The 18,193-nt window shown below is 39.0% G+C and overlaps 1 protein-coding gene across 1 annotated transcript in view; it reads right to left on the bottom strand.

Moving 5' to 3' along the window:
- The window catches only part of bcl2a (BCL2 apoptosis regulator a), a 63,871-nt gene that overhangs the window by 43,826 nt on the left and 1,852 nt on the right, over positions 1-18,193 (bottom strand). The gene's annotated exons all lie outside the window — the stretch shown is intronic.

Below are 18,193 nucleotides of genomic sequence, written 5' to 3' on the forward strand. Positions count from 1 at the left end.
CTGTGAACTCTAGTCGCAATGGCAATGAATTCTGCTACCATCTGTTTTAATGGGAGGTAGCAAAATCTGACAGGTTAGCTAGCACAAATCGTCGGAACACCGGCGTTAAGAGTTTATCCGATGGCAGTGTAAGATGGATTCAACAACTATGCACCTGTGGCGCTTCTGTGAATGGAGAAAACACAAGAAAACTATAGGCTTACATAAAAAATAATATATATGCCTATACACTAAATATATTTAATGTAAATCATTGACAGATTAACAAAACGAAAGAAAAAAAAAAAAATATGCTGAGTTAGGCCTACGGTTCATTGTGACTCCAAAATTCTCGGAAAGGAAAACGAGATGGCAGAAAGTAGTTTTCTTTATTTTGCAAAAGCTTTACTGTTTTATTTTACAGTTTTATTTGTTTTGCAATAGCTTGACAGTTTTGAATGATGTCTTGCATCTGTATAACCAACCAGCGTTGGTATGGCCATATTGCGCTGGTACCTCACATGCAAAAAGACACATTTTTGCGACATTGCAGCCAGTTCATTATCAAAATAAAATACAGTTAAAGGAACGTGTAAAACGTTACAGTGCTCCGTTGTCCAATCTGCTGTGTTCAGCGTGACCACCGCCTCACTGTGCTGTTATTGCCGATGTGAAGGATGATGTTTTACGTCGATGAAAGTAAAAGCCAATAAATAATATTTTAGTATACGTCGAGAATATGGAAACATTTGGATTCGTGCCAAGGGAGAGAGGTAGGCATCAGTTTCACCTTTAATTTGTTTTTGGAATGTTGTTTTTATAGCCTATAGGCTATATCCTCAAGTTTAGAGGATTTGTTGTGGAGAGAAACTAATAACTGTGTTTATAATGTTTGTAAATATTTTTGATTACCGGCATTTTAGCCTACATCATTTCTAAATAATAGCCTAATAAAATGCGACGCAGCTTAGCCTTTTTGTTTTTTTCCTCAAAGTGCAATTTTATACAAGTAGCGTTTTTTTTAACAATTTGCAAAAAAACATTTTTAAATATCTTAAAAAAATACTTTTAATGTCTTTAAAGCATTAACATTTTTTATTTTGTTTAGTAGCCTACATTTAGAAATTTAAAATCTAGAAAAGATGATGCTGTATTGGCTGTGAATAAGCGCAGCAGGTTAAGATACCATCGCTTTCTGTATTTTTTTTTTTCTTTTCTCTTTGTGTAAAGAAAACACTGTAGGCTACATTATTATTATTATTATTATTATTATTATTATTATTATTATTATAGGCACAGACAATTTTGAAAAATAACAGTATTAACCGTTATTTTTTCTACTCTAACCGGTTTCGGAACGGTAATAATACAGAGGAACGCAGGAACGGAAACGTTAAAATATCGATTCTGCTTGGAGTGAACAGATTTACTTTTTTTCCGTTTTCAAGCCCTGGCGACAAATCATTTCTTCCATAAACAACTGAAACAGATTATTGAAAAAAAAAAAAAAATCGAAAGATCGAATTATGACTTTAGCGGTCTAAAAAAAAAAAGTAGGGCACTGAAATATTTGTATGGATGAAATGTTCTCAATAACCTCAAAAACATGCATTTAGGATAGATAAGGTGAATTTCCATTTCACACAGTATTTAAAACAAAAACGGTGTTTGGATTCGCCACTGAACCAGCAAAATCACTCAAGTATAAATTGGAGTTCTGCCTTCGGGTCAGCAGTAGAAAAACCAAAGTCCACACAACTGCTGTAAATTAATCCACTATACATGTTGTAGTCAATGCTGTTATGTTACCTAGCAACTAACAGCATGCATGTCTTTTCCTCTTTTTCTTAAAGCAGATTTTAATAACCCTCAAAAATTTCTGAAATTACACAAGCATGAGAACCATTCAGTTTCAGCAGAGGGTGAAAAAAATGCAACTGCTTGGTGGATTTCCTGCACTGTTTGCGCAAGTTGATTATTGCAGCCATGAACCATGTCTAGACATCTAATTTCTCCCATCAGTGAGAAAATGGGGAAAATTGCTTCAGTATTGACTGTGTGCCGAACACCCTTTCGAACACACTGGTGCCAATAAATCTGGCACAGTTGAGCTCAGCCACATTCACCTACACGGGCCTGGCATGCTTGATACCTAAGCCGGTCTGTATAGAATCAGGGTATCTTCCGTTCATTGGTTTTTTGATTTAATATTAAAAACAGAGAAATAAAAAAAAATGGTTCCTTTTTGCGTTTTTCAATTTTTAAAAAAAAAGAAAAAAGAATTATGCTTGATTTTCAGTTTTTACACTCCTGGCTAGAAAATGAATTAACGACTTGAATATTCCATCTCTGCATGTGGGCGGGAATAAACCGCCCCTTTCCACTGATTGGTCAACCAAACATTAAACCGTGCCGTCATTAGTTCTTCCGCAGTCCTGCTGCTACAGTTGTATGCATTCTTAACGTGTTTATTGCAACTATATTTCATCACTTTCTCATCAAACAACCAGACTAATAAATGGCTAACGAATACAGGGGCAGAGCCTATAGACGGCTTACTTCTGTATGGGCATAATTTCGGCAACCTGCGTGAGAAATAATTTATTAAAAAAGTTGTCATTTTCTCATAGCTTAATATTAATTTACTTACATCTGCACTCACAGCTACCCCCTAGCCTACATCTTTGTCACGTTTTATTGAGCTGAGTTTTGGACAAGAGATGAACTTGAAATTATATATGTAAAGATATGACATTATTGCATATCAGTGTAGTATATGGTCTATTATTCTATTTTTATTTTTTTTCATTGTTATATTTTAGGGGTAATGTTAGCCGTTAGCCATTTGTCAGTCTGGCTGTTTGATGAGAAAGTGATGAAAATTGCAATAAACGCGTTAAGAATGCATACAACTGTACCAGCAGGAACTAATGACGGCACGGTTTAATGTTTGGTTGACCAATCATCGGAAAGGGGCATTTTATTCCCGCCCACATGCAGAGATAAAAAAATTAAGCTGTTTATTCATTTTCTAGCCCTGAATGTAAAAACGGGAAATCAAGCATAATTCTTTTTTCTGTTTTTTTTTTTAAAAACGAAGGAACCGTTTTCTTATTTTTCTGTTTTTAATATTAAATAAAAAAAAAAAAAAAAAAAAAAAAAAAAAACGAATGAACGGAAGATACCTTGATTGTTTAGAGCCAATGTATTCAACCCTAGTGGAATGGTTTTAAAGTTACATGTTATGTGTGCTACATTCACAGTACTATGAATCTTGCGTGTTTGAGGTGAACACGTGCTCACGTTCCCATTTGGACAGAACATGAGAAGCCACGTGAGAGTCTGAATAGAAAGCGTGACAGTTTTCCACATGGCTTCCCACTGCATCGCATTACACAGGAAAGTGACAGAGCTCCCTGCTTTCATCTGCACCATCAGAAATGTGCTTCAGTCCCACCTGCCATCATCAAAGGACCGAGCCAACCTGCAAGGGATGATAGAATCACCCTCCGCCCCAAAACCAAGCTGCCTCTAATATCACCAGTGCCACCTATTCTACACTTCAGATGCTTATCTGGCCACGCTATATGAGCTAGTAGTGCATTCAAGTCCTCCTGGGAATTTCATATTTACAAGTTGGGAAGTCATAATTACAATGTCAGATGTGTTCAAATCATTTTGGTGCAAGATGGGACAGGAAAGAAACAGCCATTCACCTTATTACAAGTATGTGTACCATAAGAATGATTCTGAAACTGAATTTCACTTTGAAAATGAATTTTGATATTTCAAGGTAGCAAAACTGTTTTAGAGTATGTCCAGAATTTCCCCGCTCAAGACATTGTGGTGAGGTTCATGTGTGTTCAACTTCTAAATATGACCCTTCTGATATGACTTCAATGCAGCATAACACTTGCTTTGTTTTTTTCAGCATGAACGCACTCTGAAAGCCCTTCTGATTGCCTCTGTCTGTCCCTGTTTGTCGTGCTGCTGAGAGGTTTGCGATTGTAGCTCCATGTAGCTTCGCTTTTCTGTTGAATCTCTATCTTTCACTCTCTGTTGTCTAAAATGATAACATATAACTTATTTCCCACCATATTTCTGGTATTATCTATCAAACTAATTTGATTGTTCACTTTTTAAAACCGCGAGTGCAGCGCTTTAGCATTCGTTAGCCAGTTAGCTTGTCACTCGCGGTTCCATTCACGTTTCTATTCGCGCCTATTATTGTTTTCTTTTTTCTAGCTCCATTTTTCACGAGTTCATCAAACAACAGTGGTAAGCGAATCATTCTTCAATCACGGTGAGTAATGGCTTCTTCTCCTGCTATTGTTGTTTGCACTGTTTGCCACATGTACAGTTTATCTCTCCCTGTCTGCGACGAGGGATTCACATGTGATAAATGCAGGGAAATAGTTAGGCTGACAGAGAAGAATTCAGAATTAGAGACATGCATTCAAACTTTAGTTCAGGACAGTAAGAATGTGAGGGCTGTAGGTACTGCTTTGGATGCGACTAGCTCAGGGAGTCTGGTGACTGTGAGGCGGCCTAGTCGCCGATCAAAACACCACTCTTCCGTTCCGATCAAAACATCAAACAGGTTCTCCCCACTCAGTGACGCACCCACTGAGAAACCTGATGAAAGTGCTCTAGTTATTGGCAATTCTATTGTACAAAACGTGAAAATAGAGACACCAGTCACCATAGTCCTGATAGTCCTGACATCTTGGAAAATTATGCTGGCTAATGCTAAACGTAAATTCAGTAAGATTGTTATTTACGTCGGCGCTAATGATGTTCGACTTCGGCAGTAGGAGATCACTAAATATAATGTTAAAGAGGTGTGTGAACTGGCAAGTATGATGTCAGACACTGTAATATGCTCTGGTCCGTTCCCTGCTTACCGTGGCGATGAGATTCATTGCAGACAGTCATCACTCAATGGCTGGATGTCATAGACTATTTGAAGATTTTTTGGGGCAGACCTGACCTGTTGAAAAGAGATGGTCTTCATCCCTCTTGGGGTGGTGCCGCTCTTCTCTCTAGAAATATGGCACATGGTCTTAGAGTTCGTACTTGACTAACTGGGGCCCAGGTCAGGAAGCAGACAGACTGGCTAAACCGACCGTCTGCTAGCCGCCTCACGTCACAGAAGTCAGTTAATTCTCAGCACATAAAGACTCTTTCACCTAGATAATCACCCTATAGAGACTGTCTGTTCCCCGAACTAGAAAATACAGAAAATATCCAAATCAAAGTAAGAGTAACAATTTAATTGATGTTCAACAAATATAATACAGATAAACAAATGATAAAGCTTGGCTTATTGAATATTAGATCCCTTTCTACAAAAGCACTTTTTGTAAATGATATGATCTCTGATCATAAACTAGATGTGCTCTGTTTGACAGAAACCTGGCTAAAACCAGATAACTACATTACTTTAAACAAGTCTACCCCCCAAGGTTACAGTTACAAACATGAACCGCGTCCAAAAGGTAAAGGGGGAGGTGTTGCCACAATTTATAGCAATATTTTCAGTATTTCCCAGAGGTCAGGTTTCAAGTATAATTCGTTCGAAGTAATGGTGCTTCATATAACGTTATCCAAAGAAACAAGTGTTAATGATAAATCCCCTGCAATGTTTGTAATGCTACTGTATACAGGCCACCAGGGCACCATACAGACTTTATTAAAGAATTTGCAGATTTTCTATCTGAGGTAGTGCTGGCTACAGATAAAGTCCTAATTGCTGGTGATTTTAATATCCATGTTGATAATAAAAGAGATTCGTTGGGATCAGCATTTATATACATTCTAAACGCCATTGGTGTAAAACAACACGTTTCAGGACATTTCATTGTCGAAATCATACTCTAGATTTAATACTGTCATATGGAATTGATGTCAGTGGCATTGAAATATTGCAGCAGAGCAATGATATCTCAGATCATTATCTAGTTTCATGTATATTCCATATAGCTAAAGCTGTAAAGCCAACTCCTTGTTACAAATAAGATAGAACCATCACTTCTACCATAAAAGACTGCTTTATAAATAATCTTCCTGACTTATCTCAATTCCTCAGCATATCCAATAGCTCAGAACAGCTTGATGATGTAACAGAAGCACTTTAGATACGGTTGCTCCTTTACGCTTAAGGAAGATTAAGGAAAAGAGTCCAACACCGTGGTATAATGAGCACACTCGCACCCTAAAGAGAGCAGGCCGGAAAATGGAGCGCAGCTGGAGAAAAACAAAATTAGAGGTATTTCGTATTGCTTGGCAGGAAAGTACCCTATCCTACAGAGAAGCATTAAAAACTGCTAGATCTGCTTACTTTACATCTCTTTTAGAAGAAAACAAACACAACCCCAAGTATTTATTTAATACAGTGGCTAAATTAACAAAAAATATAACATCAGCAGGTGAAGACATTACCCAGCAGCACAGTAGTAATGACTTTATGAACTACTTTACTTCCTAGATCGAAACTATTTGAGATGAAATTGTAACCATGCAGCTGTCAGCCACAGTATCGCATCAGATAGTGCACTATAGATCCCCTAAGGAACAATTCCACTCATTCTCTTCTACTGGAAATGAAGAATTGTATAAACTTGTTAAATCATCTAAACCAACAACCTGTATTTTAGACCCTGTTCCATCTAAGCTCCTAAAAGAGGTGCTTCCAGAAGTAATAGATCCTCTTCTGAATATTATTAACTCATCATTGTCATTAGGATATGTCCCAAAAACCTTCAAACTGGCTGTTATTAAGCCCCTCATTAAAAAACCACAACTTGACCCCAAATAATTCATTAATTACAGACCGATCTCGAATCTCCCTTTTCTGTCAAAGATATTAGAAAAGGTAGTATCATCACAACTATGTTCCTTCTTAGAGAAAAATTATATATGTGAGGATTTCCAGTCAGGTTTTAGACCATATCATAGTACTGAGACTGCCCTCATTAGAGTTACAAACGACCTGCTTTTATTATATGATCGTGGCTGTATCTCTCTATTAGTGCTACTGGATCTTAGCGCCGTGTTTGACACTATCGACCACAACATTCTTTTAAATAGACTAGAAAATTATTTTGGCATTAGAGGACGTGCACTGGCATGGTTCAAATCGTACTTATCTGACCACCATCAGTTTGTGGCAGTAAATGAAGAGGTATCATACCAATCACAAGTGCAGTATGGAGTACCTCAAGGCTCAGTACTTGGCCCCTTACTTTTCACGCTTTACATGTTACCCTTGGGAGACATCATTAGGAAACATGGTGTTAGCTTTCACTGCTATGCTCGTTATGCTGATGATACCCAGCTCTATATTTCTTCGCGACCTGATGAAACTTACCAATTTGCAAAACTAACGGAATGTATAGTTGATAACAAAAACTGGATGACTAGCAATTTCTTACTGCTAAATTATGAAAAAACAGGGGTGTTAATTATTGGACCAAAAACTTTTGCATGTAATAACCTAGATCACTGTCTAATACTTGATGGCTGCTCTGTAAATTCTTCGTCATCAGTTAGGAACCTAGGCGTACTTTTTAATAGCAATCTTTCCTTTGAAAAACATGTTTCTAGCATTTGTAAAACTGCATTTTTCCCATCTTAAAAATATATCTAAATTACGACCTATGCTCTCAATGTCAAATGCAGAAACATTCATTCATGCATTCACGACCTTGAGGCTAGATTATTGTAATGCTTTATTGGGTGGTTGCTCTGCACGTTTAATAAAACTAACTCCAGCTGGTTCAAAATGCAGCAGCTAGAGTTCTTACTAGAACCAGGACGTATGACCACATTAGCCCGGTTCTGTCAACACTGCACTGGCTCCCTATTAAACATCGTATACATTTTAAGATCTTGCGAATTACCTATAAAGCCCTGAATGGTTTGGCACCTCAGTATTTGAGTGAGCTCTTATCGCATTCTTATAGTCCTTCACGTCCGCTGCGATCTCAAAACTCTGGCCATTTGATAATACCTAGAATATCAAAATCAACTGCGGGCGGGAGATAGTTTTCCTATTTAGCACCCAAACTCTGGAACAATCTACCTAACACTGTTCGGGAAGCAGACACACTTTGTCACTTTAAATCTAGATTAAAGACCCATCTCTTTAACCTGGCTTACACATAATACACTATCGCATTTCTATAATTCAAATCCGTTAAAGGATTGTAAGGCTGCATTAATTAGCTCAACCCGAACCGGGAACACTTCCCAAAACACCTGATGTACTTGTTACATTGTTAGAAGAATGGCATCTACGCTAATATTAGTCGGTTTCTTTCTTATTCCGAGGTCACCGTAGCCACCCAGATCCGGACCGTATCCAGATCAGATGGTGGATCAGCACCTAGAGATGACCTCTACAGCCAGGACACCTAGATGAGCCCCAGAGACTGATCCCCAGTGAAGACCCTGTCTCCTAGACGGGACAAGACCACAGGAACCAGATGAGTCCTGTGCACAATCTGATTCTGCTTTAGCCTAGATTTAAACTGCTGATTTTGTCTGACCAGAGGAGAATGACACTATTTCGACAAACTATTTCCCAGTCTAAATACTGTAAAGCTGATATAAAGCCACCCAGCTTTATATCAAGCCGATGTAAAGCAGCTTTGACACAATTTGCTATACAAATAATATTGACTTGGTTTGACTTGACTTCCACCTGAAACAGTTTGAGTAAAAATGTGCGGCATCCTTTCTCATCTCAGAACTTTTACAGTCAGATTTAGGTGTTCTTACTACTTGTTTTAGTATGGCTTCATGGGTCTTCTTCCCTACCTTGACTAGAGAATGGCCATTTTAAACCTGTAGATTCATTTGAGCACTGTTGCTGACAATAAATCCACACAGACTTAGGAACAAGCATCAACTCCAGTAATCGTTACAGTGATGTAATTCATATTGAAAGGTAGCCACAAGTGGTCAACATGCAGGGAAATCACAAGGCTGAAATTACAACATGCGCCTGATGGCTGGTTGGCTCTCAAAGCACTGCTGTTCAAGCATTCAGCTCCCCAGCTGTGTTCAGCCTGCTGGGAATGTGCTTTTGGCTCCCTTATAACTAACCCACACATCCCCGTCCTCATCCAAGCCAGGGGGTTGTGTCCCACACTTCCTGTTCAGAACTCTAACAGTACAGTTTTTAACAGGACTGATGTTGTGCGCAAGATTAATAGGAAAACTGATGTCTTTTTGTATCAGCTCTATCCCTAATCCAAATAAACAGCACTCTGTCAGCAAGGAAATTCCCCTAACAGCAGGCTGTCCAGCAGCACCGTCTCAGAGTATCAGAGTCACTGGAACAGATGGGACAGTAAAAAAGAGAATGAAAGCAAGGAGGTGGTGTCACCGTTGTTATTCACTATAGAGTATTAAATTACCATTGTCTTCAATGAGGGCACATTAAATTGATCAAAAATGAAGATGTATATAATGTCAAAACAGTTTCTGACTTTCTATTCATTTAAAAATCCTGAAGAAAAGTATCACGTTTTGCACAAAAATATTAAGCAACCGTTTTCAACACTGATAATAAGAAATGTTTCTCGAGCACCAAATCAGCATATCTCTGACTCAAAAGCCTACGTTTTCAGAAGTTCATATTGGATGTTAGACATCAGCATTAAATGTTATCTAGCAGCTTGATAAATCACGCAGGTCAGCAGAACAGCCAAAAGTTTCTGCATTCCCAGCATGCCTGTTCTGTCATTGCATGACTAAAAAGAATGTCTCATCTTTTGCCTGACATCTGATTGGACCATTATGAACCTATAATAGGGTGTGTTGTAAGGAAAAAACATTTAGTGTTGAGGTTACCCGCCCTATCAAATATGAATGAGCAAGTGTGCAGAGAAGCAGTGCTAATGCATTTTAGAGCTGCAGCTCATAGTCACATGAAGCCCTGCACTGCGTGTAGATTTCACCTCCACTCTACTAAATGGGAAAGGAGAGGTATTTTCAAACAAGGTCCACAAAATGACATTTACCAAAATAGATCTAGTTCAACATGCCTTAATGAGAGTCTTAAAATTTAAAGGCAGGCTATGTATAACATTAACAGGCAGAGACTGCCTCTTTCCCAATGTACATGAATAATTCAAGCTGCGTTGGATGAACCTAAAATACATAATTACTGTTTGACTTATCTTAGCTTTGATTCTGCCATATCTGGACCCAGCACTGCTCAAACTTTGTGCTATCTTGAAATAACATCTTATTAGCATTCAGCAGGGGTTCCTTGGTAACACATTGTGCGAATAACTCCCCATTCTGTGAACCAGAAATTATAGGATGTTGATGAAAAAGTCACAATTAATTGAAAATAACGACAGATATTTTCATCCACATTGGGACCAAGTATGTAAGTGAGAGGTCTACCATTTTCAGTTCAATGCCCTGGGAGAGCGGTTAAGTAAGGACACATATTGTACAAGAAGAGCGTGGTTTTGGAAACTTCTGTTTGCTCATGTTGGACGGGTGGTAGAAACGGTTTTTGGGGGATAAGGAGGAGATCAACAGGGCCTGCGGTGCCCGGAGCAAACCAAAAAGCAGATGGCAAGCGACGGACAGGGCTGACCCTGAGGCACCCAAAGGGGGAAATACTTGGCTTCAGCCCTGAACTGCTTAAGAGCCACCAAAAAACTTGTTCCCGCCAGACAAAAGAGGAGACAAGAGCAGTGCATTGTTGGACATGCTGAGCCACGCTTATCTCAATTATATTTCTCTCAAGCACTGAGAGACAAATACCCCTTTTCCACCAAAGCAGTTCCAGGTGCTAGTTCAGAGCCAGTGCTATTGCCGGTTCTTAGTTCGTTCGACTGGCGAGCCCTTTAAGAACGGTTGCTTTTCCACAGGTTAGAGAGCCAATACAGAGCCAGGCCTTACGTCACGGAATACGTTTCATGTTTTGTTTCACTAGCACGGCACAACAGGCTTGTTCGAGGTGCATCAGCGCCACGCAGATCGATTGATCGGCACACAACACACTAAAGCACCGCGAGAGCGATCCAAAAGCATAAAGAGCAGTCTGCTTTCCAGTCGCTCCCGCAGCACCCCGATATGCCTCGCACTGACCGGTCCGCGCAGCGCCGATCCATCCCGAACAAGCCTAAACAAACTATCAGCAATGGCGGACGTTGCATTGCTATTGATGTTCATGGCTTTGCGAACCTACATCGGCATCCAAACACGGCGAATCAAACGTGTTAGCGTTTAGCTGCTATTTCAAATAAGGCGGTCCAAGTTTCTGTTCGTCTTGTTGGTCACGGTAACCCAGCCCCTGACGCAAGCAGTTCTTCCTTCTAGCCCAGCAATGTTTTGGTGCTACTTACGAACCGCTTTTACTGGTTCGGAGCTGGTGCTTTGGGTGCCGAAAAACAAAGAACCGGTTTGAAACTAGGCTCTGGCTCCAAACCAGCACTGGAACTGCCTTGGTGGAAAAGGGGTAAAAGAGTACCCCAACACTCTTCAGTCCAACGTAGAGTCCTCAAGTTAAAAGAAAAAAACCACTGCAGTTCAGCGAGGAGGATCAGGGTGAATTCTTCAAAACTGCAGCCTGAGGAGGAAAAAAATTGATAAATAAAGGCTTTGGTTTAATGTTAAGACATGGAGACCCTCTAAAGTCAACTTGAAAAACAAATTACAGAAAACTGAATGCACTAGAGGCATGACAGTATGAAATAAAAGAACCCATACTGTACTCTGCACTTGCTCTAATTCCATTAACAAAATTCAAACCTACCCAAACTCTTTAAGAGGCCAGCAGCAAAAGCTCTGCAGTATACGAGCCTGTCTCATCGCACAAATTCCTGTGTTCGCAACATCTACAGCTCATAGCGAGCGGTCCCTTTTGTTAATCATTCTTGAGCCTTTGTCTGGGTTTTATTGCCCGGTGTATGTCACATGTTTGTGAGAGTGCATGGCTTCTTTTAGGGGGCAGATACACAGATGTGGATTTACTGCAAAGGGCTCCTATGAGCTAACTGTCAAGGCTGACAACTTTAGTGTGGGAGGTTGAATCAGTTGCGATCAAGAGAGGAACGAGTTGTTTTCCTCTGAAATGTAATAATTTGATTTGTGTGCCCAACTCATAACAACATTTTCACTAATCGATGAGCTTGTGGAGCACGACCCGCACACCAAACAGTGAGTGTTTGTTGATGTATGTGAGCAATACCAAGCGAGCGAGGTCTCCTACAGTATGGCCCCATTTTTGTGCATATATACTGCTCTGTGAAAAGATAATGATATGGTCATTAATCTAATGTGTTGGGGGTGAGGGGCCACTGAGTCCACCAGGTCAGACAGATGCCCCAAACCAGGAATTAGGACCATACATGTTGGCAAACGTCCATGAGCATGTCGCCCTCCTCCTTTGTCTTTGTTTCTATATTCCACAGTGAACAGGTGCAAAGGAAAAAAGGTCTGTGGAAAAGAAATTTTGAACTCACAAGGCACATAAAGGGTGAGGAAAGTCAAAATCAAAATTGCAGCAAAGGCAGACAAAACTCAAAACCAATACAAAGCCTGTCTGATCAGCAAGCACAGTCACTTTAATCAATCACTAGTCAACTTATCCAAATAACCAGGCGTCCACAAACACAAACAGCCGACGTCAGAGTGCATCCAAAACCAGGATGAAAGCAAGCCAGTTACAGACATGGAAAACAATTATCTGTGATTTACATTTTTAGCTCTAATAACAGGTAAATGTGATTTCTGTCTGTTTGCTATTAATTAACCAGAATCTATTCAAAAGGCACAATGAAACGGAGATAGCGACAGATTTTTCTTCCATACTGTGCACAAAATACTGTGCATCTGAGTGTACCACATTATCAGGGAAAAAAATGTAAGGCGGGGATTTGGTTCTATCCATCAGTTGTTGACTGGATGTTGCGATGTGAGCATTGCACTTAAAACTGAATGCAATCGAGTGTGCTTGCAGTCGATTGTGGAGAGGGGCAGTTTTAAGTTGATGAAAAGATGGGAAAAGTCCGGCATACATCTACAGAGAGAAGTCTTACATTTCACTGGAAGATCAAATTATGACATTTTGATTATGAGGTCAAAAAATTTGGAAAATGAATCATTTGCAATAAAGTCGACAACATGCCATTACAAAATAGAACATCAAGTACACTGTGTATATATAGGGAATGTCCCTATAACTTTCTCTGCGAGTCTCTCACCTCTTCAGGGAAACCAATAACTAAAAACATAAATGTGTCCGAGACATTTCAGTTTTTCTTCTAATGACTCACTGAAAGTTTCAGTGATTAAAAGCGAAAGATCGATGAGGGACAACACAATGTTTTGCCGTTCTGTAACAAAGATCCTTCTTGGTGCTTACCCAGTATGTTCTTTCACTGCTGAACTCACCTTTCACATCCAATTTGTTCTCTTGTCTGTAATCCTCAGAACTTATAAAGATGCTGAGGGGAGGAAAAACGAGATAACCTACTTTTTCAAGTGGTTTTATGATGAATAATTTTGTCAGCGAACTCTCATTTATGATTTGAGCGATTACCCTTGTCTTACTTAATGACTTTTGTGCATCTTTGTGTATAGAATCTGGCTTCTCAACCCAAGGAGATCATACCTGCAAGGGAATCCTTATTTTCCCACCACCATTTTCCCAAAATAAACCCCAGCATCTCCAGCAGGCTTCTTTTCCAGACACACCCGGCTGAGGGTTTCGCCTTGAGGTCAAAAGGCACCATGCAGCACTCTGGCAGCCAATCAGAAACACCCTTGGAGCTCTAACTAGCCCCCCAGGAGCAGGAGCCACAACCTCACCTACCTGATAGCAGCTGGGCAGGAAGGTGCAATAACAAAACAGGCACCTATTCTACAGTTCTTCATCCTTCCTGCTTTCGTTTATTGCTCTTCATCTGCCTTCTCCATTTCCTCTTTATCTTGCACTTCTTTTCTTCTGAAACCTTTCTTGGCACCTTCACAGGCACAGATGTATATTGCAACGGTAAAATACGCAGAAGGTTTGTTTGAAGGCATTATCACTGAATGTCAAAAAGAGACACTTTTTCTACTTTTCTCTTCACTGTTTTTTTTTTCTTTCCATGGTCTGTCTTTCGTGTCGATATCGCTTTCATAAACAATGTCACTTGAAAGGGCTGTTGGAGGCACATGTTGGGAAAAATGAATACCTGAGCGATGCCAGAGCGTTTGAAGTTCTTTGACTCCAACTGTAAAACACCCTACAATGCAACACCCACTAACAAAAGACCCAGGTGGGGTCAAACACGCCTCTAAGGCATCAGAATCAACAGCGTGCTGTACACAGCCAGAAACCTGTAATGAACCACAGGTATGTGGTGTGTGGGTGAGCACCTGCACAATTGTAGTCTGTCTAAACAAACTTACACGCAGACTGATTTCATTATCTGAATGGGGGCCGCAGTTGAACAATACACGTCATACGCCAGGTTGCCTCCGGATGTCACGAGGATAGTAAGACTATAATAAGCTACGAACGTTTATGCTGAATTCTAACAAACTGCTGACTGACTTTTTGTTAATAGAGCTATTCATCTCAACAACAAGTGGGATATTATTAAGCAAATGTTGTGCATTGAGACACATTGCACTTGATCTCAGTTCACCAAACCAACAGAGCTACATCTTCACCTACACCTCAACACTAACATGGCAATTAAGATAACAGTAAACATCAATTTGTTGAGGGGGCAAAAAAAAATAAAAAAAATAAAAGAGTATGCTAAATGAGCTAGCTCAAAGCGGTTACACAGTAATGAGAAAGCTCATTAAGCATTTTGCAAACCATTTGTCTAAGCATCTGCTCTGTTTTGCCATGTGCAATGCGGTCACATTTTGGAAGGAGGCAACGGACCTACGCTACACTCCTACAGCTTCTGTTAAACACATTAAACAAGCAATTAAACGGTTTCAAAAAGTTGCTTTAAAGCAAAATTCGCAACAGATTCTTCTATCTACATGTGAAACAGCATGCACTGTAGACCTTAGTCAGGGTAGCGCATATTTTCTTTTTTGACAGGAATGAAAATGAGTCTGTGAATGATAGAAGTACAGTTTTTTCAACGGACTGTACTGTTGTTTCAACTGTTTAACTGACAAAATATCTTTCTTAAAAACAAAATTGTAAACAAAAACTCTATAATACAGTTTTGGGGTGAGTTGTGAAAATTACATGATGCTGACCTTACAGAGTGTGTGATATTGTACGTACACGAGTTCTGGAAAAGGTGTTTATATACAGAACGAAATCTGAGTAATGTCTATAGGACGTTCTTTTCTCATTTTCTTGGAAAAGGGATAAAGGCAGGTAAAGTAGCTGAGAGTCTATTGTTGCGATCACCTCTAAAACACCTCTACAGGTGGCTATTTTTAGTTAAGGGTCACAAGAGGCCAAAATGGATTATGGAAAACTTTCCAAGCTGCACAAGACTGTGTTAATTCAGTTTCCACACTCCTATTTAGCTGCAACAATGACAGTGACTGAAGTACAGTAAGACAATGGTCTCAAAGGCATGCTGGGTAAACGCTGGGTATCCCTGCAGGGGGCCTGAAAAAATAATAATAAGACCGAGCACTGTAGTGCCGCTGAATCATGTATTCTCCACAGACAGCCTTTATCCAAGGATTAATGAATCACATTAATTCAAAAGGAGGATAATAAGTCAGGATTAACTATGGGTGGAGAGGACATTTCTTTCTGGCAGAGAAGTAAAGCCATCTGACCAATTTGAAGCAAATGGGAAGCCTTTCTGACACATTGGAGGACCTTCTAATGGGGGAAATGAATACCACAAAACACTTGACTTCTTAATTGTGATGTGCTTAGCAAAGACTGAAGAGGTCTTCTTCCATTACCTGAGTCACTTGAACTTTATACAGAGTAACTGAGCACGGTTACATTCAAGTAAGCTTATAGTAGTGTTTTTACTGGCTGCATCCCCCCTGATGCTTCTGTTCTTGAGATGAAAGCCCTATAAATTTCCACACAGCGAGGTTTTAAATGCATTCTTCATAAGAGATGTACGCAAACGAACAAGCCTAAACAGCACCAGCGCTCTGATGGTAAGCTATTGGGACATTATCAGTAACTTAATAAAGATTCCCCTAAAATAGCTAACTTCTGAGGAAATCAAGCGGGAAGCATCAGAATATATCAATGTCAAATACTTCAAAACAAATCCTACATTTAAAGAAGCTGTTAATGACAGACTCAGTGTAATATTATAACTCTCAAGAGCAAGCCAATTCTCTCAGCAATAATAGTCTTAATGCAAACTCTAGATGTGCTTTTCATGACAAAATGAAATAAATAAATCATTCATTGCCTCTGGACAAAAGTGCTGAGCTTTGTGAATAATGTAGGCATGTGCTAAAGGCTTATTAAAATGCTTCTCTGCTAATTGTGTCCTAATTGCATTGCATCTCTTCACATAATGGACTTGATATAGTCATGCATCACAATATAGCTATAATACAATTAGTCAACCATCTATTCATTACAACTGACCTTAAAAATAATGAAATAAGGATTGCATCTGGAGAATGTTTGTGCACGGCCATCGCTCTAAAATGCTCTTCCTGTACCTCACTTTATCACAAGCCATTTGAGTCAGTCTAACCTGCAGCAGATATCAGTGAGTAATGACCATCATTAATTCAGCCCCAGCACACCTTTCGTCCAGACAGGAATAATGGCTCTGCTGGCCACCTGCACAGCTGTAGCAGACAGTGGAGAAACTAGGCTAACCTCTAGTATGCAGTCTGAAGAAGACCGTCCCATCTCTTATTATACCATGCTCACGGTTGATTTGAATGGAAAGAGAAAAGATTCCCAAACTGCAATTTAACACCATTTCACAATTTTTATCTAACATTACACATGCATAATGTAGTTCAGTTCTTAATTTGGAGGACACAGATGGTCTCCTCATCTCAGACAGGGGGTTCCGAGATTCTGCACCACGTATGAATAGGGTGGAGTCAGTCCACCCATACAGGAGCAACACAATCATGATGGGCTGCTCCAATTTATACCGTAAATAATTCAGCACAGAAGCACTGCAGTGAGAGTGAAGGATAGTGTTAAAACAAGAGTTCTTTAGAAAAAAGAAGGAATAAAACGTGTTTACTTGTTTTGACTAGGGAGTTGGGCGTTCATGAATAGTCTCGGTTTTTACATGTGCCAGATTTCATTTAATTTCATTTCTTTTTAAAGACAACCCACCTGGGGCCAGCTGCACCAGTCATGTTTGTAAGTTACAACTTAGGGGTAAGCATAAGTGGGAACACATGCACTATACAATATTTGACTGTTGCACCAGTAAATTTGAATGAAAGTCTCCAACAAGGAATGATAATTGGAATGAATATTGCAGGCCAATGGTGCCATACAGCTCATGTTTTACCTGAAAGGCTTCAATCCTGAACAAAAATAGAACAGTTGACATTTTGTTCAGTTTTACACAAGGCCTATACTTTATCCAGTTTTATATATACATAATGTAAAAAATATTTTTATTATAATTTAATAACATAAAACAGAGAAACTATACTATTTTTTTATATTTTTATAGTAAAACATTTTTTTTTATAATTATAAATAAATATTTAATAGAAACATACAATTTGTGTAATTAAAATAGTTAGCTTTATATATATATATATATATATATATATATATATATATATATATATATATATATATAAATAAAATGAACATAATATAATTAAAACTTTGTTATATATACACCTCCAGCAAAAGCATCTTTCTTTACATTTTATAAAATTGTTTTATTTGACCATAAAATTTTTACATCTGTGCTAAAATTATTTACTACCAAACAATCATTAAGAATTCATAATGGCCTATCATGCAAATGTCTGTAAATGTCCTTGAGAAAATGTGTGTTTACCTCACTCTGATGAGAAAAAAACCCAAAAACTTTACATGACATAATAGGGGCGTGGCTAACATTGATTGAACTGTCACTTTCACCTTGACTGAACTGTCAAAACCCAAGCTGACTAAACTCTAACCAGTCCAACTCAAATAACTAACCCATTACACTAAATAGCACTGCAGACACAATGAGATTAATTCATTTCATTGCCTTATACTGGTAAAGCCTTACTACTCAACTTGCATAACACAATGCCC

The sequence above is a fragment of the Barbus barbus genome (genome assembly GCF_936440315.1).
Source record: "Barbus barbus genome assembly, chromosome: 44".
Lineage (NCBI taxonomy): Eukaryota > Metazoa > Chordata > Actinopteri > Cypriniformes > Cyprinidae > Barbus > Barbus barbus.